Below are 22,304 nucleotides of genomic sequence, written 5' to 3' on the forward strand. Positions count from 1 at the left end.
ACAGAAGGCTCCTGCTTTGGGATCTGTCCACTGGCTGATGTCCCTTCAGGGACAAAGCCCTGTGAGACCCACTCTTGTCCTTCCATGAGCTAGGAGAGGACTGTGCTGTTGAGGCAGGAGACAATAAGAAAGTGACTACTTCTCCTTCCCCTTTATTTTTTATGCATTTATTTTTTAACTTTGCTCTATTTACTTTCATTTTGTTCTTTTTTAAATTTACTTGGCTTATCTCCATCATTTTACTTCTCTCCCCTGTGTGCTCTTCAGACTGGCAGTCCCTTTCACCCTGCTCTCTGCTCCTCCCTGCTTGATGGGAAGGTTGTTCCTGGGGTGCTGGAGTTCACTCCTGCTTGCAGAATATCGTTCAGCAGAGGAAGCTGTGGGAGGGCCATCCTGCTGCCCCAGCTGGGTGAGTGCCTGTGCCAGGTTGGTCTTACCATGTGTGACTCAGGTGCCCCTCACTTCTGCTCCCACACACTCACTGACCTTTTCCTGCTGGTTCTGAGATGGGGCCACAGGCCACCTCTCATGCAGCCTGTCCCTCTTTAAAGATATGATAGAATTCCTTTATCTCCCAATGCCAGGCAGGCCTGGGATGCTCAGAGGTGCAGATAACATTGCTGCTGTGTGTACCAGGGGCCAGACAAGTGAGGGGGAAACCTCTTTTTTCCCTTAGCACTCAGCAGGACAGCCTGATCATATTCCTGCCCTTGTTTTTATTTCTAGGGAACCCAGCTTCTCTTTCCAAGCCGTTAGCAAATCACAGTGCAGCCCTTCTGGGTCCTGGTGACCTGCTGCCTGTGCAAAGTCCTTGAGGAAGGGGCAGCAGCCAAGCCAGTGGGCAGGAGTGGCTCTGGAGCATGGGTGGCCTGGGAGGATGTTTGGGTTCAGGCTGTGGTGCAAAAGCTGGTGGAGAAGCCAGGAGGTGCACAAAAGAGCAGTTCATGGCCTGACAAAGGAGATAAGGAGAAACTTGATCCCTGCCTAAGCATCCAGTGTTCTTGTTCCTTCAGATCTGCTCGTCTATGGGCATAGTGCAAATGTAAATATCCAGGTATTTATGTGCTCTGGCATAAATTCAAAACTACTTTTGGGACAATCACAGAAGAAAGAGCAAAATCATAGTAACCATTAGCACAGAATACCTGTGATGCTCCCATCTAATACTACAGGGCATTTTCCTGTGATATTTTACAGTGAGAACATAAAGGCTGGCATCTTTCCATTTTATGACTGACAGATGTTTGCAACAACAAAAATATGTGAGAATTCAGTATTTTCCATATCATCGGATTAATAGCCTGTCTCTCAACTTACTTACTGCTCCACCTAAAGCTTTTACTGCACCTGTCTTCACAAGCATCAGAGCATTCGTGTTTCGTCTGTCTTTTTGTGGCCAGATGAAGTCATCTTGGAGCATGGGTGTGGTGGTGAAAGACACAGAGTGAATTTACATCTCTTGGATAAAGGGAGAAACCAAAGAAGGATTTCCCTTGTGAGCTGGCTTTTATTGTCAGTGTGAACATCTTAGTCAGCACATGCTCAGACTTCTAAAATTGTGCAGCCATGTGCTGTGAGAGCCTCTGCAGCTTCCTCCTTCCCTGGATCAGCCAAGGATGAAGGCTCCAGGATCTGGTGCTCCTCTGGCAGGAATTACAATTGCTGAGCCCAGGTCAGGTGAGTGGCAGGCCCTGAAACTTTGTGTGTGACCTTGCTCCTTTGGAATGTGGGAAAACACCCTCCCATTTGATTTCAACAAATCACCTCAAACCAGATTCTGTAGCATTGTTGAACATCAGTGGATTTGACTAGAGAATAGAATTAGCTGGGAGAATCCTAAAGTTTTGTGGAATCATTTCCATGACACAGACATGGTACCAGAGTGGGATGTTGCATGTTTAAGTACTTGAGTCTCCAGGAAGCAAGAATACAGTGCAGATACTCTGACTCACTGGAAGAAAAATTACTTGCAGTGACTCAAACACTTGGATGCTGTGGTTTCCTAATTAATCTCTGTGCTCCACCATGAGTCCAAAATCCTCCTTTCAGGACCAGAAAATGTTTGTGGCCTTGAGGATTCTGTTCTGGTGAAGATTAACCTCTTGCTGCCAGCCAATTAGGTATGCAGACCTAATTAATTTCTGGGCTGTTAGCACAAATGACCTGGTAGGCTCTGGAAGCTCAATGATGGTAGTTTTGCCTAAAAGAGGGACTTAGCAGGGAACACTTCCTTGGGGTGACCATGTGACTTGAGGAATCCCCAGGGAGGTCTACTGCAGGTTTGGCAGCAATCTCAAGGTTAAGGGCATGCAGACTCAGACTTTTCTGGGAGGAGACGGATCCATTGGTGTGTTAGAGCTGGGAAACCCCGGGGAACCCTGCAACCCTGCCCTTCTTTTGCAAGAGAACAGTGCAAGATGCCTCCCTTTGCCTTGACGTGCCTGGTTGGCTGGGAAGCTGTTCCCATTGGGCAAAAGGTGAAATTTATGTCTTTCAAAACTTTGTGTTTGGATTTTGTGCTGTGCCTATTTTGCACAACGTGGTACAGAACACGAGTATTATGCATTGAGATAGCTCATCTCCTCTGCCCTAAGCCCAAAGTGCATGTTGCTGTCACCACAGGAAAATAGTGTGACCTATATGTGACCACGGATGGAAGCAAAGAATGTTTCTTTTCAAAGTTTGTGCTAATTTTGCACCTAATTGGTATGTTACAAACCTAGCAAATCATAAATAAAACCTGAGTTTTCCTTTTTCTAAAACTAGGTCTCAAAATGTAACTTGCCTTAGATTTGAGCCAAAAAGGCAAGCTTTTGAAAGAGATGAAGCATGCCCTCATGTGGCAATATTTTTTCCTTATAATACCTGTTTGTTTTGGTTTTAATCCCCAAATAATCTATTACAGTGAGTTATGTCATGACGTCAGAACTGGCATACAGCGTGGGTGTTGGGATACAAGGCTGGCATACACACAAAATGTTCAGAAATAATCATATGGGCTCTAACTCTCTTGTTGCTTGAGTCCCTGCATGAGTGCTTTTATTCTAAAATAAGACCAGCTCCACACAGGAGTTAACAAATAAACAAAGGTGTGAATTAAAACGTGTCCTCTCTTGTGCTCTGTGGGAAAGTTGCTTTCCACAACTGAGAGCAAAGTTGAAAATTGTTACAAAGTGGACAACTTGGTTTGAAACCAGAATAATTGATTTTGAAGTCAATTTTAATCTAAACCAAAATAAACTGAAAATTAAATACACATTCACAGAGCTGGCCTCAATAACTCACTCTAAAAATCATGTTATTTATTCAGCTAGTAGAACTTCCTCATGTCTATACAAGGCTTGCAACTGTGTAGATAAACTTTCAGTAGCCTGGCTCTGCTGTGAATTTTACATTTTTGACACGTAAAGGTTGGGTTCTAAAACCCCAACTAACATTTCTCAGCTTGATAAATAGGGAAGTTCTACTCTTTCCTGACACAGCATTGTCTGCTTTTACTGTAGATCAATTTCCTGTTTTTTCTTTCCTGAACTTAAACAGTAAATGTAATTCATAGAAATTACTGTGTCCCAACAGCTTATTGGGACTTTTTATAGCATTTTTTTTCTGAGATTACAGATGGATTGGTATCTTTTATCCAGAGCACCATAAAGAAAAAATATATTGTGGTCACGGTAAGTCTGATGGGAAGCGTGATGGACGCGATCAAGTTTTAAATTTCAAGGAAGCACTTGAAATCCCAGGGTTTCCAGTGTGCTGCCTGGTCACTGGTTTCCATCACTGGGGCCCTTCACCATATTCCTGGGAGGATGTCACCTGGCAATCACATTCACCACAGATTCCCCAAGGTCCATGCTCTTCCTTGCAGAGCCTTGCAAAGCTTGCAGGATGGTTGAGTTGGCTGAAGAGCAGCAGGAGTTGCTTTCTCCTGGCCCTCCTCTCCAGGCTACATTCCCTGCTTATACAGGCAGCTCCCTGCTGTGCTGAGGGTAGTTTCCAAGGGGTCAGGAAATATGAGAAGCAGAGAAGTGGGAAATCTGCATCCACTAGGCAAGCCTTGACTCTCCTGGGGGGCCTGAATGTGTGCGAAAGCTGTGGGTGGTCGGAACTTCGGGTGCTTGAGCAGGAGGCTTTGGATATCAGCGTGGATATCCAAGTTGCTTTGAGAAGATTTCAGGCTGAATGAGAAGTGAATTCCCTAAATCTCTCCCCTAGGGTCTCATTGATTTTCAGCAAAATCATCCCTCAGAGGCAACTCGGCAATCTTCATTCATGGAGTTCTCGGGGATGCTCTGCTATCGAGTTCCCTTTGTAAAGGTTTTTGTGCTGCAATCTGCTGGCTGGTTACTTAACTGGTGCAGCTTACAGACCTCCGCTGGTTGTTGCACGTCTTTTGATTTTTAAGGGTTTATTTCAGCTCCTTTGTGAAGCGTAAGGAAATGGATGATTAGCAAAATTCTTCCCAGTATTTTAGAAGCATTAGTAAATGTTGAATAAAGGGCAATCACACTGTTGTTTTCATGGGAACTGAGAAAGAAAGAATGCTAGATTAGGTGCAATCCTGATCTTAAAGTCACAATTCTTACACAATGTTTTTTGCACTCTGGTGAAAAAACTCGTATGTGAGAATGTGTGCTTGCAATGAGCCAAGTAATTCAGCACTGCAGGAATCCCACCAACTTCAACTCCAAGCTGGTAATGAACACGGGCCTGGACACGTTCAACTGATGTGTTTGCCTGCAAAAATTATCTATGTACAGTCAATGACAGCAGTGTCCTTCAGATGTTGGGTTTGATGCAGTAAGCATACGTGACACTTCTGCTTTGCTGCTGCTTCTTGCTGTGCCCTGGACTGGTCATAGCTGTTCCCTGCTTTCTGTAATCTAGGCAGAGACACTCTGTGCCTGGGAAAAGGCAAGCTGGGCAGCTGTGTTGAACTTGTGTCAACCTCCAGGAGCTGATTGATCCCCTGTGCTTTGCTGCTGTTCTGCACGGCTCCGGTACCTGAGCCCGTGCGTTTCCAGCTGGCAGTGCCTGAGCAGTGCTGAACAGCAGCTGCTCAGAGGACCAGAGTGGTGTGGTTGGAGCAGAGGTGCTTGCTGACGTAGCTGACTAGATGAACTGGTTGACTGGTTAAATATTGGTGGCAAAAGAACTTGCAAAGCTGCTTTGCAGAAGTGGGTGGGTCTCAGCCACATCCTCACTGGCTTTGGTATTTGTCCTCAAGCCTGATTTCCATTTTCTGCACACCCTTTGCTTTCTGCTCTCCTTCTCTTTTGGCAGATATCGACCAGTAGGTTGTGGCAGCCTGTCAGAAGACACCTTTGCTGGATGAACAAAGCTGATCTACTCTCTGTCCAGCTTGAGAATGTCACGGAAGGCATAGGATACCCAGTAGCAGTCCTGTTGCTCATCTTTTAAACTGCAGGAGATGAATGCAGTCACCCCAGGACACACCACCCTGGAGGCATTGCCATGAGAGCCATGGCAACATCTCAGCAGGTGGTTTTCAGGTGAAGAGCACTTAAGGCCATGGATGTGAATGCTCTTTCTTTTCCCAGGCCCTTCAGTGATTTATAATGCTTTCTGTTCAGGTGTATCTGAAACAGGTATTACAAGGTACACGGCTCCTGCCGCTCCCTCCTGCAAGACTGAGGTGTGGGGCAGGTAGTCCCCTCCTTTCTGAGGGGCTTCACCCCTCTGTGCTTCCGTGCTGTGGGGCTCCAGGCTGTTTGCAGAGATGGCACATCGACCATTTTTGTTTCTTGCTGTACACCAGTGACCCCTGGCTGCTTTCCCACTGATGTCACTCACCACGCCAGTGGGATGTCGAGGTGGCAGGGGGACAGCAGCTGCTGAGGATGTGGGGGGGAACATGGCCTCAGCCCTGCTGCCTGGGGGGATCTGGCTGGAGAGGTGGGGGTGGGAGGGGAGGGATGCCTGCAAGAAGGAGCTGGGCCACCACGCACGCCTTCCTCCAAGCCCATCTGCCCCTGCTCGTCTGCATGGCTGCCCAAGGCTTTGGTGCACATGGACAAACACCAGGGAAGTTTAATCCAGCTGGTTTGGGTGTTGTTAGGCAGGGAATTGCCACCCCAACCTTTAATCACCTGAGCAAGTGCCAAGTGAGACTGAAAAGCTCTGGCTGAAAATGATGGCACTGCAGATCAAGGCAGAGGTTTTTGAAGAAGAGGAGCACTTGTCTGGGCTGGGGGAAATCCCGAGGGCCCTGAAGCATGAGGCCAGGTCTGCTCATCTTCCACAGCGTCCTACAACAGCAGAAATATTGTACAAGGAGGTGACTTAGGCAGTACTGTGGGTTTTCACAGCACATGGCGCACCCTCAGCTGAAAATTTGCATAAATACCTTTCCAAGTATTGAGTATTTTCTAAATAGAACCAAAATCACATGAGAGGCAGGGAGGGGCATTTACAGGAAAGGCAGGTTTGCTACATTTGGATCTCATGCAAGAAATGGGATTAGTACTGTCCACAAAAGTTAGAGCGTGGATTTCTGAGGGTCTGGTTGAGGAAGTTCTTAGCACACATGGAATGAGCTTGATGCTTTTGACCTGACAAGCCAGTTAATGCCAAGAAGCAGCTTTTGTGTCCATGGCAGGGAGAAGAGACCACTAGCCCCATGACACCTCCTCAGGACACCTCCATGTGAGCCCAAGGGACCAGAGAGATCCCCACATGGTATAGTGATGATTGCTGTTGAGGACTGCAACCCCAAAATCCAGGAGTTACCCTTTTTTTGAGAAAGAGTTTGAGAAGCAGAAAGGAGGCAGGGGAGAAGTGAGTTTATTTAGAATTATCCACTTAAGGTCTTCTTCCCTAGTTGCTCTCAGAGCATTTTCCAGAGGATACTGCTATTCTTACGCTGGTTTATCCCATGGGGAAAATGAGGCACACAGCAGTAAGGTGGCTAAGCTGTGGTCAGTGCAAATCCTGGAGAAGGACCTTGCTCTCTGGGATTTCAGCTAGGTGGTTGCTATCAGTTAAGTTATAAGTGATATAAAAATATATGTTCTGCTCTCTTTATTTAGAAATTATTATTTCCAGTGAGAAGCAGGTAGACTCAGTAATCCCTGCTGCTTCCATTTATTTTCCTTACTAGTCTGTCTGTCAATTCCCTTTTACCATTTTACATGTGGTCACTTGATACCAGCAGCTGTTTTGGGACATCTCTATCTGTCACATCCTTCTTTTATTTCAGTGTCCAAAAATGTGAACGCACCACAAAAAACAAAACAAAACAAAACAAACCCCACATTAACAAAACGTGAGTTTCCTCCCAGGTTCATTTCTAAACACATCACTTTAATGATGTCTAAACTACAGAGCACTTGATGAGCAAAACATTACTATCTTCTAGCCACATTTGTTTTCCCTGTCTCCCAGAGCATTATAGTCACCCAGGGAGAACTGCGTGTTCTACTTCACTGCTGTAAAGCTATTATGGGTATGAAAAGTTCCCATTAATCTGCTCCACACATGGATGTTTCTGGATAAAGTTCAGTAGCCAGATCCCTCTTTCTTTGTGTGCATCAAACGAAGCAGAAAAATGCCTCCAATTTAAAGACACCAAATGAATAACCAAATAGATGAGATTAATTTTTGTTTAATCCACGTGGGCAGCGAAGCCAATGGCCAATGTTTGTGTGTGGACTTCTCCTGGGAGTTCATTACCAGCCGAGTCTGTAATAAGTTAATGCAGAGATTCCATGGAAATAGGGGGTTAATTATATGCAGAGGATGTTGGCCAAAGTACAGCTTTGAACAACAAAAATAGCCCAAGTCTTCTGTTTAGGATGTGGAATCAATTAACAAGGTCTATGACATGTACCAGAATTTGTTAAGATAGTTGCACTATAAGGATACTTCTAAATTTTTTTTCTTTTTTTTTCTTTTTGAATAAAAAGCTAAAGAAAGTAAGTGGGTAATGGAAGGCAAGGGAGAGAAAGACATGAGACTGGTAATAAAACACTGGACTTTGGCCTGGGGCCAAGGCAGGCTTTTCAATGGGTCTGAAGTTTGGACGGCAGCACAGTTTGAACTAGTTTTCACTGACTGTCCAAAAGGTTATGCCGTAATAAATGGAGAGAAGAGGTTGATTTTAGTTTACCAACTCTCTTCTCTCTGCTGGCAGGAGTGTTATGCTGCTGGGATGCCATAGTCATTACACTGACAGATATCAGCATGTGGTGCAGCATGCTGCAGATTCAACTCTGGAACCTAAAAAATTCTCCTCGATGCCGGTTGGCACAAACCTAATTTTTTTCCACTTTCCACATCTGGTTTTAATATAAAATGTGTCTTTCTGCTTTTTTTTTTTTTTTTTTTTCCTTGCCACATCTTCAGAAATGCCTTCTTTTAAAATAGATATATATATAAAGGAAATAGAGTGTTACTCCCCTTTCCCTATAATTCTAGTATTTCTAGGTCTAAAATTAATTGTATGTATGTGTGGTAGTTCAGTAGTGCAGCTTGGGAGGTGAATAGAGCACAGCATATACCTTTTAAAAGAGATGTTTCACAAAAAAAAACCAGAGGAAGACCAGATTACTTTTACTTCAGAGCAGTGAAACACTTTTGGCTGTTACAAGTTTTCAAGGAGCCACTTAAACAGGTAGAATACAAATTTGAAAGGAAAAGATCTGACCCATTTTCACCCTGTTTTGCTTTAGGACAAGCTCTGGGCATGTTCCAGGCACTTCTAAGGTCCCTCACTTTTTTTTCCCCTCACCCTCTTCTTCCAACTTGGTCTCTAATACATTAGTTTGTTCCTAGAAATTATCTAGTTGTTTGTTTTGGAGGGGTTTTTTTTTGTTTTGTTTGTTTTGCACACAGAAATCCCCAGACCAAGCAAACAGTGCCACAGAAAAATGTTGCAATTCAACCCAGTTTTGAGGGAAGTGCCCCTGATAACTTCTGAGCTCCAAAGAGAAGCAGGAGAGACTGGGGCCACCGAGTCTCCATGGAAATCAGAGAGGGTAAGGTTTGTTTAACTAATTAGTGGTAATCCTGAATAACTCTGTGGGCTTTAATTTATGGGGTTTCCACCAGGTTCTATGTTCAACTCCTCATGGAGTGCCTGGAGCCCTGGGTTTTATCACACATGGTCTCCTGGAGACTGGCATGGTCTGGAGATTTGAGGGGCCACATAAGGCACAGGGACATGGCTTGAGGTCAAATGCCCTCCAGTCCTCTGCATCAGTGGTGGGCAAGCATCATGCCTGGCTGCTGTCCCAAAGGCACTCCTGCAGATCCAAAATGCAGGCTAGGACAGGATGGACACCCTTGTCTGAGGGGGCTGTATGGTGTGCCACACCAGGGAAATGGACTTTGTCAGCAGGGGCAATGCAGGGACCACCCTGACCTTCCACCTGCCTTGCTGCTTAGAGTTAAAGTGTTACCAGGGAAGGTGGCTGCAGCCTCCATGCAGCAGATCTGGTGTGACCATCGCCGCCCAGGGGCACCTGGGGACAAGGTGAGCAGTGGGAAGGGAAGGTTGTTTCTGTGGCAGCTCATCAGACAGGCAGGAAAGCAGAGGCCAGAGAGGCCAGGCAGGGGGAGGATGTGATAGCAGGGCTGAGGTGACCAGCCTCGGGCCATCAGGGCCATGAGGAGACACAAAAGCTGTGGGGCATGTTAGTCAGGGCCCCAGCCTGCAGAGAGCCTGCAGTAAGGAGCAGGTTTTTTAGCCAGTGTGTTGGAATGGCAGTGCCTTTACTTTGCCTGTACTGCCAGGGGCAGCTTCAGGCACTGTTACAGGTGCAGTAAGACTGAATGCCAGCATTCAACTCCCCCACGAGCCCCCATGACCTGCCAGGTGTTAGAGCAGGCTACATCTGCTCTCTGGCTGGCCACAATTCTAAAGGGAAAAGGTACTTCCCCAGTACCAGAGCACCACCCCCCATTTAAATCCTGGAACTGGTCCAATTAGGGTCATAACCAAGTGAAATGGGAACATCCAGCACCAATCGTGCTGTAAGAAAACAACATCTTTCTTTTGTTATCTGAACTATCTGGGAAGTGCCATAGGAGAGGGGGTCTCTACTGTCTGGATCTTTTTAGTTTTTAGTTCTTCCTTGTTTGGGAGTGCTTCAGGATGGGATGACCTACTGCTGACACAGCTGAGCAGTGCTATGTCCCAAGCCTTTAACACAGCTGAAACTCTTCACCAAGCAAGAATGGGTGATGGCTGCCTAACTCCTCTGTAACCAACCTGAGCAAGGAAGTGTAATTATGATAGTTATCACTGGGGGATGTTTCAAAGGGAAAGCATGCTAGATAGTTTGACTAAGCACTTAATTTTTTTTCAATCAAATTACTTCCAGCCCAGCAGCTAGCTCTATGTACATAATAGCTCTGTTGGCTTCAACGAGGTCCTTCAGTTAAGGTCAGCTAAATACCTGCCCCATGATAGCAGGCCACAGACCAGATGTGAGATGCCATGGTGTCACCTCCTCCACTCCTTTCCTCTTCTGCTGCAGACCCCCATCCCACTAGCTAATTTTCAGCATTTGGCTATGTATAGTATTAAATTAATCAAGCTCCATCGGACTTTACTATTAAACCATTTCATGTTCATTTCCCTTTTAAAACCCAGATTTTTGTTCACACTCAAATAAGAGCACATACCAATATTTTATCTTTTCTGCAGTGTATCCCCAGGCAGAAATTATATTGTAATAATTACCTGGCTAGCTTGTTTTAACAGTTCCTGGCTTTTGGCTTTATGCAATACTGCAGGTGTGATTCTAGTAGCAATACTGTAGGTGTGAATTATTATGTTAGTGTAATAGGCTGTACTTTATTGTGCTTTATTGCTTAATTGGCTTCTTCCATAAGGATTCTGCAGTTGCTACTGGGAACTAATGCCAAGCTCTTCTATGAAAAGAGTGGTATTCTTTTTTTGATGTTTACTAAGGTCAGTAATTTCAGTGGGTGACTGGCTTTGGGAAATGAAGGAAAGATGTCACTAAATGAATTAAGAAAGTGCTTACTAAGTCCTTAATAAAAAGCAGAGCAGGCTAAAAGATGCTCCTTGTTATGCATAGATACTTGTAACCCCAACGAGCCCTTTGGGAAAACAGCTGGCTGAGCTTTCTGGCAAAGGAAGCCAGCTCCCATGTTCGGGGGATTCCCAGGTGGTGGGCAATATCTCCGGGTGGTTACATGCTCTGTGACCTCCTCTCCCCTCTTTTTCCTTCCCACCAATTTACTTTTCTCAGAAGATGGAAGATCAAAGTTTTGTCTTCACAGCAACACACAGGCTGATCCCCTTGCCAGTGTATCCCTACAGGGGTGCACCCCGGGCAGGGGGCTGCCTTCCCCCACCACATGGATTGCCTGAAACATCAGGAATGTGGGCAGCCCTCCAGAGCATATGCAGATCCTGCCACTCTGCCTGGGAATCAAGGGGCAGGGAGGAGTCCCAGGGGTACCCAGATGTCCCACGGATGCCTCCACCACTTGAAACCTGAGACAACTTTAGTATGTGCGGCCACACCCTGGTGTGGGGACCAAGGATGTTTTTCAATGGTTTGAAATAATGAAAGCTGCTGCTCCTGTGAGTCACTCAAATTCCCACCATGTACTCTTGCTAAATGATTTCACCTCTGCTTCCCTGTGTTCCCCAACACTGTGCCTACTCATGCTGCTGAAGTTCATTTTTGGTCTCACACCTTCATTTAAGCCTTTTTCTGTTTGTCTGGAGCTGCAGGTTTAGCAGAAGGATCTGTATTTACTTCCAGCTGGGTGAAATATTTATGGCTGGCATCTTGTTTGCAGGAGTAGTGGGGTAGGTGATTTCCCAAGTGGGACCTTCATCATACAGAGTAGGAAACTTTTGATTTTCCCTTCTTCTAGTAGTGGTGTTTCCAAAACTGTTAATGAAAAGCAGTAGCTATAAAATATGGATGCAGATCTAGATTCTGAAGTAGCAGGGGTTTTGTTTCCCCCAAAACACTGAGGCCTTATCTGTGGTGGATACTACCTTGCCTTAAAGGGAATCAAACTGAAAATATGCAGAGCTGAAAGCCCAGTGTATGGACTGTTAATGGCTGGGTTAATAGGTGTTAGCCAAGCACAGATTGTCCTTTTCTATGGCTGGGGCACAAAAAGTTGTAATGCTAGTTTCTTCCTTTTTCCAGGTCTCACCAGGTCCATCCCAAAGGAGATGAGCATGTTTGAGGGGTGTTTGCACTGTCTGGCCAGGAAGAGAGGGCTCATCTGTGCCACAAAGATCTCAGTGTGGTTTGTGCTGAAGTGGGATCCCACATCTGGGATCTACCCAAGAGCTACATCATACTGTTAGAGATAGGAAAGCTTCACAAAGGGAAGACTTTGAATCAGGAGTCTGCTCTCATTGCAACATTTATCGCCATGATTCACCTACCTCCAGTGTTACTGCAAATCCGGGCAAAGTGTGAAATGATTCTCTCTCTTATCTTTGAGGAAGTGCAACATGCTCCAACCATGCTGACTCTGAAATTCAGCTCTACCCTGCTTTGGACCACAGAAATTGTCAGGATTTTTGGAAAAGCTCAACAAACCTCACCACAAACCTCAGCACCACAATCTAGCCAATTGATTTTGAAGTGCTTTGAGAACAATTCAGGGTTTTTTCTTTTCACTTTATGAAACATAGAAACCTTTGGAGTTCTGCAGGTACATACTAAGTTATGAAGGAGCTGGAGGCACTAAAAGAGCTGGAACGTGATTAATAACTGTCAAATTACAGGGAACACTTTAAAATCCTTTAAACATCTCCTCTCCCCTACTTCATCCTGGTAACTAGGACATGAGCCTTTAGTCAGGCTGTCTTTCCTTGAGGAAGTCCCTTCACTTGAAGCAGGAGATGATCTGAAGTCACAGGCAAAGGGCTCAGAAACTTTATGACAAAATAGTGACATGGAAAACAAAGAGAGACTGAGTGAGCTGCAGCACAGAGGATCACAGTAGCTGGCATCTGTATGCCAGCACCAGAATCCTCTTTTTGTACTCACAATTGCAAAATGTCTCTGCAGCAGCTCTAGCAATTGCTCAGAGAGGAAAGGAATAGAAAAGACTTCTCTTGCATCCTCAGCATAGCAGGTGTTTTTACAAATTAAAGAAAAAAAAATTAATTCTTCATTTTATTTTGGCCTTTTGCTATATCCCTGCTTTGTATCTGAAATGTTTTCTTTGTCAAAGAGACAAGCAGAGGCAGCCAGCTCTTTACAGTGTTTTTAGGTTTATCAATGTTAAGGTTGTTTTATTGTACACATTTCAGTACTGTTTTTGGTTCAGATAGCATGGGGTAACTGTATATGCTTTGTTGCCCTGCTGTGTTTAGCAGAAAAGCGTAAGAATTTTGTTTCTCACTCCTGTTTGCCATGGAGGCCTCAGTCTCAGAGAAAATTGTAGAAGTAACTCAGTTATTTGAAGGTTAAACAAAATGAATAAGTTTGTATGGTGCCCTGAAGGTTATTAGACTCAAGGTCTGAGCAGCTGCCAAGGGGAGTGAGTTCCAGGGCAGGAGCAATCATCTGAGAAATCCCAGTTGCTGGATGTGGAGGGGTTGAACCTGGGAGCTGCAGGTGCCTCCCAGCTGAGCTGGGCTGCCATGGCTGCACGTGGGGTAGGACCCCTGTCCCCTCCCACACTCCTGGTCCAGAGAGCAAATAGATGGGAGGGCATGCCCCACTCCATGGGAGGGCAACAGGGACTTGCCAGTTGTTCCAGATGCCTGGCTGCTTCCATTACCAGCTGTGGAGTGGGAAGGGAGCTCTAAAATCACAAACACAGGCGGTTGCTGGGAGTTAGGGCTGATAAAAGGGCTCATGGAACCTGCTACAAGGCAAGTCTGGAAGTGGCACAGTCAAGGGGTGCAGCAAGCAATGCAGTGTGACCAGTGCTCAGCTTTGTGTCCTCTGGGCTGCTTTCCACCCACACATCTTTGTCTACCTATCAGAGTGATGCTCTGGAGTGGTGCCTAGTTTATTTTCCACTTCAGTCCAACTTGGAAGTGGAATTGAAATCACAGGGTATAGATGAAAACAGACAGGCAGTGTTGTGATGTCCTTTCAATTTTCAAGTTTATCCCAAGGCCTCTTTCTATGATATAAAAGAATTTAGGCTAAATAAAGCCTTTAAGTGAAAACTGCAAGAGCAAACATAGAGATGTATCTGGGTACACTTGCACTCATATTTGTGAATGTTAAGCAGCATGTTCCTTCCTATACATCAGTTTGTGTATCTGCGAAGCAGTCTTGATTTGTTATTCCTCATTTGTGCCATAATTGCAGGAGTCGTTTATGCCAATGTAGACACTGATCTCACTGCATGTTGAAAATACAAAATATAAGAGAGAGCTGGAATAACAAGAATGTGTGTTTTCTGAAAAAGTAGAAGATTTCTGGAGGAGGAGTTTTCCCAAAGGGAGCTAAGTTTACAGATCTAACTCATTCAGGCCTTTTTCCTTCTGAAGCTGACACACACATGCACAAACACACAGGCTCCAGTATCTATTTCATGGACACATTCTTCCCATCTCACTGTGTAAAGGTCTTGAAAGCAATAGCTACTGGCAGTACTCCAATTCAACATATCTAATAGGTCCTTCCCAGTTTCAAAATCACTAAGGACACACATGGCCAAAGGAAAGCAGGGCTTAAACTACCTTGCTGTCAGAAGCAATGAAACTAGCTGCCTGTCCTTGTGGGCTTGATTTGTGGGTTCTTTGTTTTTGTAGTCTTGGTTTGCTGACTGCATCACAAGAACTGTGTTGCTAGAGCAACTTTGTTAATCTAACTCCTGGAAGTAACTCCAAGTCTTGAATGGAGGACTTTTCAAAATCTAATAATACACTGCAGTGGGTTTTCATTGTTTCCCAAATTTTATGGATTAATAGGCTCCAGGCGGAAAGAAAAAAAAGAGTGAATTTGATTATTTGTAAACTACCTCTGACTCAGTGTATCTGCTCAGATTTAGAGGGCATGGCCTGCCTACATACTTAGAGAAGATATTTTGGATCAGCATCAAATGGCCTAACTCTACTGACTTAAACACAGCATTTCCAATCTACATCACCTCAGTGTTTGAACCTCATGTTACATATGCAGACATTTAACCAGAGAAAGGACACTGCTTCTCTTCAGCTCCACATTTGACCTTCTCTGTGTTTGCATGTTATTGTGTGTGTACAGATATTTGGAAGTACACGTATGATCAAAAAATATCTATGCTTTGCCATGTTTTCCTGTCTGCTTGGGTGGCAAATCTTAGCTCCAGTAACTATCAGAGAAAACTTTTTCATGCAAACGACCACTGGAGGAAACAAATCCCCCCAAAGTTATCTTTGTGGTTTGCACCTAGTCAGGACACTGTGAATCTCTAGTCTAACAGGAACAGAGTTCCTTGCTGGCTGACATGCATTTCATAGGCCCACATTTCTGTTAGGACGTGGGCTTTTTTTTTTTTTTTTTTCTTTTTTTTTTTTTTTTTTTTGTGGTATTATTTTTTTTACATTGCTGTCCCTCCTCACAATTGTCACGCTGCTGTTCATACTTCCCAGCCTAAAGGAACTCTGTCCAGGCTTTATCTTAGTGATTTGTATTCTTACGGTCACCACAATAGTTCAGGCTTATTCTTTTCAACAAAATTAATTATTGTAAGGTTATCTGGGAGTTTGACTCAGAGACTGTATTCCACTAATAAGCATAATTTTGAAGAGTTTGTGTTCTAAAAGAATTCTTATCTACTGCTTACTGGCAGGTTTTGAATCTTACATCCCTGTTGAGATTGATTTCCTTTACATGCCTAATTACTGATGACACAGATAGATATAAGCTAAAGAGATATCTTGCAACTGGAAGAAAAAAGGAAAAAAAAAAAAAAAAGCTTTAAGCCAAGTTCCCTTTGACTTAAACAGAAGGAGCCTTCATTTTATTTCATTTAGTAAAGTCACCATAGAAGGATCCTCCTCCAAGAACTTGCAGCAATATGAGGAGTGTGTACAAAACAAGTCCAGACATCAAACAGGGCAACTCCCAAAATGTCTCTGCATTTGTAAACATGCATCACATCTGCTCAGCTTGGCTGTAAGCATGAAACATAAAACTTGGGATATCTGTCTTATTAATTTAAATGGATGCTAATTCAGGCTGTGGCTTGAGGAGATGGAGGATGCAGCTGCAGCTGGTATGAAAAAAGTGCTTCAAGAAAAAAAAAGACACTCTGAAAAATTAAATATGTCTGTATTAAAAAAAAAGGATCAGTTGCCTGATCTAATGTGTAGTGCACCCCTAGGTAGGCTATTTGGAGAGACTGCCTAAGCACTGCTGACACTGCTAACCTTTTCCTGGGGTCAAACAACAATCTTTGATCCAAAGGATGTTCACTGATGTTGAAAATATGGAATGAGGGAAAAGAGCTTCTGTGGCATTGAGATATGCCTCTTTTATTCCAGAGTAAGTGTGAAAATGGCTGGGGAGTCTTTATTGGGAGGTATATTGAAGGTTTATACCCACCACAACAACAGACTGGGCTGTTTCAGCAGGTGCACCTTACCAAACACCAGTGGAAAATCTTGCAGTGAGGATGGGCACCTAGTAGTTTGTATGAATGTAGAGTGGCACAGCTTATCCATAATTTAGAAATATTTATGTAAGTATGAATAAATTAATTTTTTAAAATTCCCATAAATAAATATATTATAGGAATATATTTTACTTAGTAAAGTTTTATACCAACATATGTGCCTGCCCAACAGGGATAGTACTCCATGAACTAAACCAATGTATATTTCATGCATACTTATATATGCATAACTATATTTGATACATAATTATAGCAGGCAGAGCGTATGGAGATCAGGTCTGAGGTGTGGTGTAAAGGAAGTGGCCCAAAGTGACCTTCATTCACAGCCAGGCACTATATGAGGCTCTTGGTTTAAATGTTAATATAATATTGTAGTCACTACACTCCTGGTTGATAATTCCTTTTGGATACAGTTGCTGGAAGAATGGTTTGCCATGTCTCTTCTTAGCAAGTTATATCTCTAAGATTTTAGTGCCACTGCTGCTGATCTGACCTGTCTCCTGCAGTTCTGTCAAAATACCTACCGGCACATCTGGCTGTGAAGGTGTCTGTGTATAGCCAGGGGGTTTTGACTTGAGGCAAAGCATACTGAGCACAATAAGAATGAGCTGATCAAGACTGATCTGGACTTTCAAGAGTTTGGGGATCTGAGATTAAGAGAACAGGGTCTTAGAGTTTTGCAAACTAGTTGAATGCATAAATACGAGCATAGTTATCATGCCATCATTGGATTACTTTCATACACTGGTTAGTTGTCAGTATTGCCTCTCTCCTCTCATGTCAGTATCTAGTCAGATGCACCAGCCTGGCACACTCTTTTCCATGCAAAATGGTCTTCTTTGCGGAAAAAATTTGCACAATTTTTGATGGAGAGACAGCAAATCTGTCACTAGTTAAACATGGAAAATACAGTTTTGGGAATGCTGCAACCTCCTGGAAGATGGTGGGCTTCATGCTGCAGATATTAAATACCACGTAGTGAGAACTCTGTGTGGATTTTGGTGGGGCAGAAAGGGAAAAGTGAGGCACATCCTAACACAGAAAGCAAGGTCTGCTTCTTAAGGGTGCAAAAATGCTTTGACCTTTTGCCTTTGGCAAAACCTCACTTTATACATGTGCTGTGGCTTGTGTCACTTGGCCACATCTCAAACTCACCTCTAACATGGCTACATTTCAGCAATGTGGTGTGTGCAAGTGTCATGGATGATTATCTGTGTGACAGCAGTAACCAAAAGCTTAAGCTAGGGCTGTAGCCCTTCGTGTTAGGCACAGAGCAAGTGCACTAGCAGTCTCACTCTGAACATCTCCTGGCAAAAGAGGAGGAAATGAAAGAGAGGCAGCTGAAAAAAAATCATCCAGGGTTGCACAGCGTGGAAACAAGGCAGCAGAGGTCTCTGCTAATGGGTGGAGGCTGTTTTCTTGCCTTCCCAGCAGCCAGTGTTGTGTCACTTAATGCTGCAGAAGGTAACTTGTAGGTCATGTCTAGGCACAGGGCTTTTGCAGTGCAGCTCTGCTGGCTTTTCGTGCTGTGACAACATAAGAGCATTTCTCATCCTGTGTGGCTGCTGTGCCCTGCTGCCAGAATGACTGTCCTAATGACTGAGTGACAAACAGGTACATGTGCCCATGCAGAGGTTTTTCTAGGGCAAAGTTCAGCCTCAAAGTTTCAAACTATTTGTATGCAGCAGATCATTGCTACTGCTGGAGCAGGGCCTCGAGTACCTGGACCTCTGATACCACAGCCTCCATCTTACACTTTGTGCTGAAAAGTGCTCTGCAAAGGATACATCTTGTTGTTAACACAGCTGGTTTCCCAAGGGTGCTGTATGCAAGAGGTTATTTTTGTTCTTTGATTTTTTTCCTAATTCACAGAAATGTCTGATGTTCTCCAGAGTACAGTGGATTTCATCCATGTTGCTAATGGTTATTTCTATTCAATCTCCTTAATAGGACTGAGGGAGCAGTAACTGGTCACCCCTCTGCAATGTCACTCATGATCCCTCCTGGACCTTTTGAATGACTAGGCTGGTAGGAAATGACAACAGAGTGCTGATGAGATTAGCACTTCTTGCTCTTCATAGTATAAAAAACCCCAGGACTAACTCATTCTTCAAGCTCCTCAGTGACTAATAGTTGTTTTATCATCCTTTCAATTAGAAAGTATTTATCAGCAATCTTTGCTAGCTCACTGCATGAATTGACCTGTCATTCACTGTCTCAGCCCTTGGAACTGTAATTAAGTTTAGCAATCTGCCTCAGCAGCTCCAATTGAGATATGTGGTATGTTTCCATGTGAGTAGGCAGACACCTTGGGGTTTCCTTCCCAATAGAAAAGAGCTTTGAGAAAAGTGAAGAAGAGTCCCAGGAGATGCCCTGTGTTGGGTACCTGCAACCCTGAAAGCCTCACAAGCAGAGGACAGTGAGGCATGGAGCAGCTCCACCCATGGCTGGGGGTGCACTGCAGAAGGGTGTCAGTGGGGCCAACCTGACCACCCATGGCCCAGGGAGAGGTGCAGCTTTGATTGGAGTTGGCCACCATAAACTGGGACCAGCACACAGTGGTCCTAGCTGAGCACCTGCTTCATTCCTAAACTTTCCAAACTGCACACTTTTGGAACAGTAAAGGAGATTTTGCACTTCATTCTTGATGTTGAGGTATGTCAGCCTTGAAGTTTGGGCACAGATACAAAGCTTTGAAGTCTGGGGGGTAAAGCAAAGCAGTTGCAGTGAAGCATGTTATGTGTGATGAAATCTGGGGACCAAGTACACTGACACAGATCCTATATCTTCTCTGGTACAGTTCTCCTCATTGCTGGCAGAAGACATGTCCTATTGACTGTAAACAACAACACCAACAAATGTAAGCCAACCTCCTGCTGAAGGAAGTTTTTTAGGGGGTTGACCCTATGGAAAAGTGACTGAACTGCAATGGCATGGTGTGATTTGTCATGCTAACCTGAGGGTAGTGCTAGCAATGTCACAGGTATTGCTGACACTAAGGCTGCATGCCTGTTGTTATCTCCTGGCCTGACCAGGTATAATTTTCTTTTTCAGATAAGAGGAAATTTGCAGACTGCTTACACTAAAGCCATACTTCTGGTAAAGGAGCTTTGCCCCTCATCTGGACCTATGCCTGCCAATGGTTGATAGGGGCTGATTTTCAGTAGCTACCCCACTGTTTTTTAGGCAAGTGTTACTCTGGAAAAACAGTCATCTTAGAAAAACCCACACGATTCTATTCACAAATGCCAAGGGGTACAGAAATGCCAGGTCCCCATTACTCACTCTAAAATCAGGTTCAACTTGCCTGGCTTGGGGTTTTGGAGGAAACACACAATTTGTAGAGTTCACTGAACACCACAGAAGATTTGGATTTGAATTTTTCTGGAGCTGCCCTAAAGTATTTCTTACCGTTTCTGAAAATATTCCTTACTCTATTTTATCCCAGGAAACATCCTAAGGGGATTTTTCTGCTGCTTCTTTTCCCCCTCCTTTCACTACACCAAGTTTGTCTCCCTGCTGTCTTAAGGAGACCACCTACAGCTGAAGGAAATAAAGACCTCTGTGAAAAAAAATACAAGCAAACCCAATATTTAAGGGTCAGCTCCCCACAATATTTATCTAGTTGCTGAGCTGGTTCAACCACAAAATGGAGAAGAAAAAAAATCACTATCATGTGGTGGCTGGGAGGGTAACCTCTGTTAAAAAACAACAACAAAAACAAAACGCAGCAGCGTAAAATTGGTGGGAAAAGTGCCAAGTAGAGGAAAGGAAAAGGACCCTGATATTTATGAGGTATACTAAATAATAGCACCAGGAGGTAGTGTTTGGTGAGCATAAAGCAGCAGATACCTTTAATTTTGGAGCAGAGAGACAGGGTTTTGTCTAGTGTAATTTATTTAAGAGGTTCCTCTGTGTTTATAGGGGAAAAAGTGGTACTGAATATGAATTTAAAATAAAAAGGGCAAAAAAAATATACACTTTCTTCCCTGAAACCACCCAGAGGTTCCTTACAGCATTCTGCAACCTGAAGATCATGTGCCTTAACTTCAGACCTGAAAAGCAGAGAAGGAAAGAAACACTTACAATTTGGAGCAAAGGCTGCCTTCCTCACCGAGGCACTAAGCAGGGATGTAAATTACAGGGTATCTGTTTCAGGCCCCTTTCAGTATACGGCTCCTATAAGAGCTCCAGAGTAAGATAATCCTCTGGAGATCAGAGGCAGCATGCTATTAGCAGGAGCTCATAGGTTACATTTAGTGGTGCCTGGGGTACCTTTATGCTGAAATGTTAGTGTCAGCTCAAAAGCACATAATCTTTCTCTTGAGTCTAATTATACATTCATTGCACATGCAACAGAATATTCAAATGTGTTTAATTAGTTGAAAGATTGTACTTTAAACCCACAAATGCAAGGCAGGAAGGAATAAGGATGAAAAGTCAAATAGCCTCTTTTATCTAATTGCATCTCTGACTACCTGGGAGTCCCCAAGCACCAATGTAAAAGATACTGTAAAAATATTTAAATATAAGGCCACAGCTGAATATGCTATAGCCACAGCAAATCCCTGTGTTTCTTTTATGCTTAAGGATCAGTTGAATTGTTCCTGATTTACACCAGTTCCTATAGAAAGGGAAAAGTGTACAATTTGTGTCTACTTGGCCCCTCATCTGGATCACCTATAACATTTGTGGTGTGGACAAAATACCTTCTGCTGTTCTCAAAAGAAGTTTGTTACCTGCTTTAAAAATGCCTTATTTGCATTTTACCATTAAAAAGTATTAAGAAAAGTTCTCAAAGATTTCCATTAAAGTTTGGTTAATAGTGAAAAATAGAGGGTTATATTTAATTATAAACTGTAAAGGCTTCACCCTTGAAAACAATGTCATAATTTTATCTTTTCATCTGAATTACCTTGTTTTCACTTGTTTTTTTGGTGTGGTAAGTTAACTGGATTCTGCAGGTGCTTTCTGAAATCTAATGGTGACATAATTGTTATATAAAGCAGCAGATACGTTTTTACTGTGGAGCCTGTGGCTAAAGAAGAGATCCAGCCAGAAGGAGAATGAAGGCTTGTGCTTCTGCCAGTTCACTTGCTACTTAGCCCTGGTGAGCACTTTTGGCTCAGATTTTCAGGAGTGGTCATTCAGCCCCCAAGCCCATTCATGTGACATTATTTTATACTCATTGCTGAGTATCAACAGCCCCAAAGGAGACCATCTCTGCACAGCCAGGCATCTCCAGGCTCCTCCCAGGGGAGCCAAGGGCCCTGGCAATGCTCTGGCTCAGCCCAGTTTCATGCAGCTTTGACTCACTCGAGTCATATAATGCCTTTATCTCAGTGACATTTTGGGTGGAAGGGATACCTTAATAGTAGAGTCATCTTCCACGTAAAATCAGCTTTTTCCTGGGCCAGGACAAGGGCCTGAAGATATGGGTTTTCCCAAGGTGTGGTCTGTGGTATGGGATTTAGTGCAAAGACAGTGAAAGAGTGAAAGAAAAAAGCAAACCATGAAGTGAGCTGAAAATCCAGCTCATAGAATTAGAGTAGTTAAGGGCACTTGGTCCTGCCTTAACAGAGTTCAAACAATTAAAATAAGCCATTACTATTGAGGATTAATTAGTTCAGCTGGGATGGGTGATAATGAATGTCCTTCTGTGGGTTGTGACCATGAAGATATCCACAGCCATATTTGAAAAGCTGCAGACTTTC

The 22,304-nt window shown here is 43.8% G+C and overlaps 2 long non-coding RNA genes across 4 annotated transcripts in view; one reads left to right on the forward strand and one right to left on the reverse strand.

The window, feature by feature from the left end:
* The first annotated feature begins 208 nt into the window (after positions 1-208).
* The window catches only part of LOC306799803, a 28,137-nt gene continuing 6,041 nt past the window's right edge, over positions 209-22,304 (forward strand). For 2 of the 3 annotated variants that reach the window (XR_013773684.1, XR_013773685.1), the window contains exon 1: positions 209-1,681. This is a non-coding gene — a long non-coding RNA (uncharacterized lncRNA). Of the gene's footprint in view, positions 1,682-2,097; positions 2,489-8,863; positions 9,002-22,304 lie in introns of those variants that run through there. The other variant, XR_013773686.1, reaches the window with a different exon arrangement.
* LOC306799805 lies at positions 13,006-22,268 on the reverse strand. Its single transcript, XR_013773688.1, has 3 exons — positions 20,677-22,268; positions 17,115-17,237; positions 13,006-13,779 (listed from the first exon to the last, which is right to left on the reverse strand). It is a non-coding gene; the product is annotated as an uncharacterized lncRNA (long non-coding RNA).

The sequence above is a fragment of the Erithacus rubecula genome (genome assembly GCF_903797595.1).
Source record: "Erithacus rubecula genome assembly, chromosome: 3".
Taxonomy (NCBI): Eukaryota; Metazoa; Chordata; class Aves; order Passeriformes; family Muscicapidae; genus Erithacus; species Erithacus rubecula.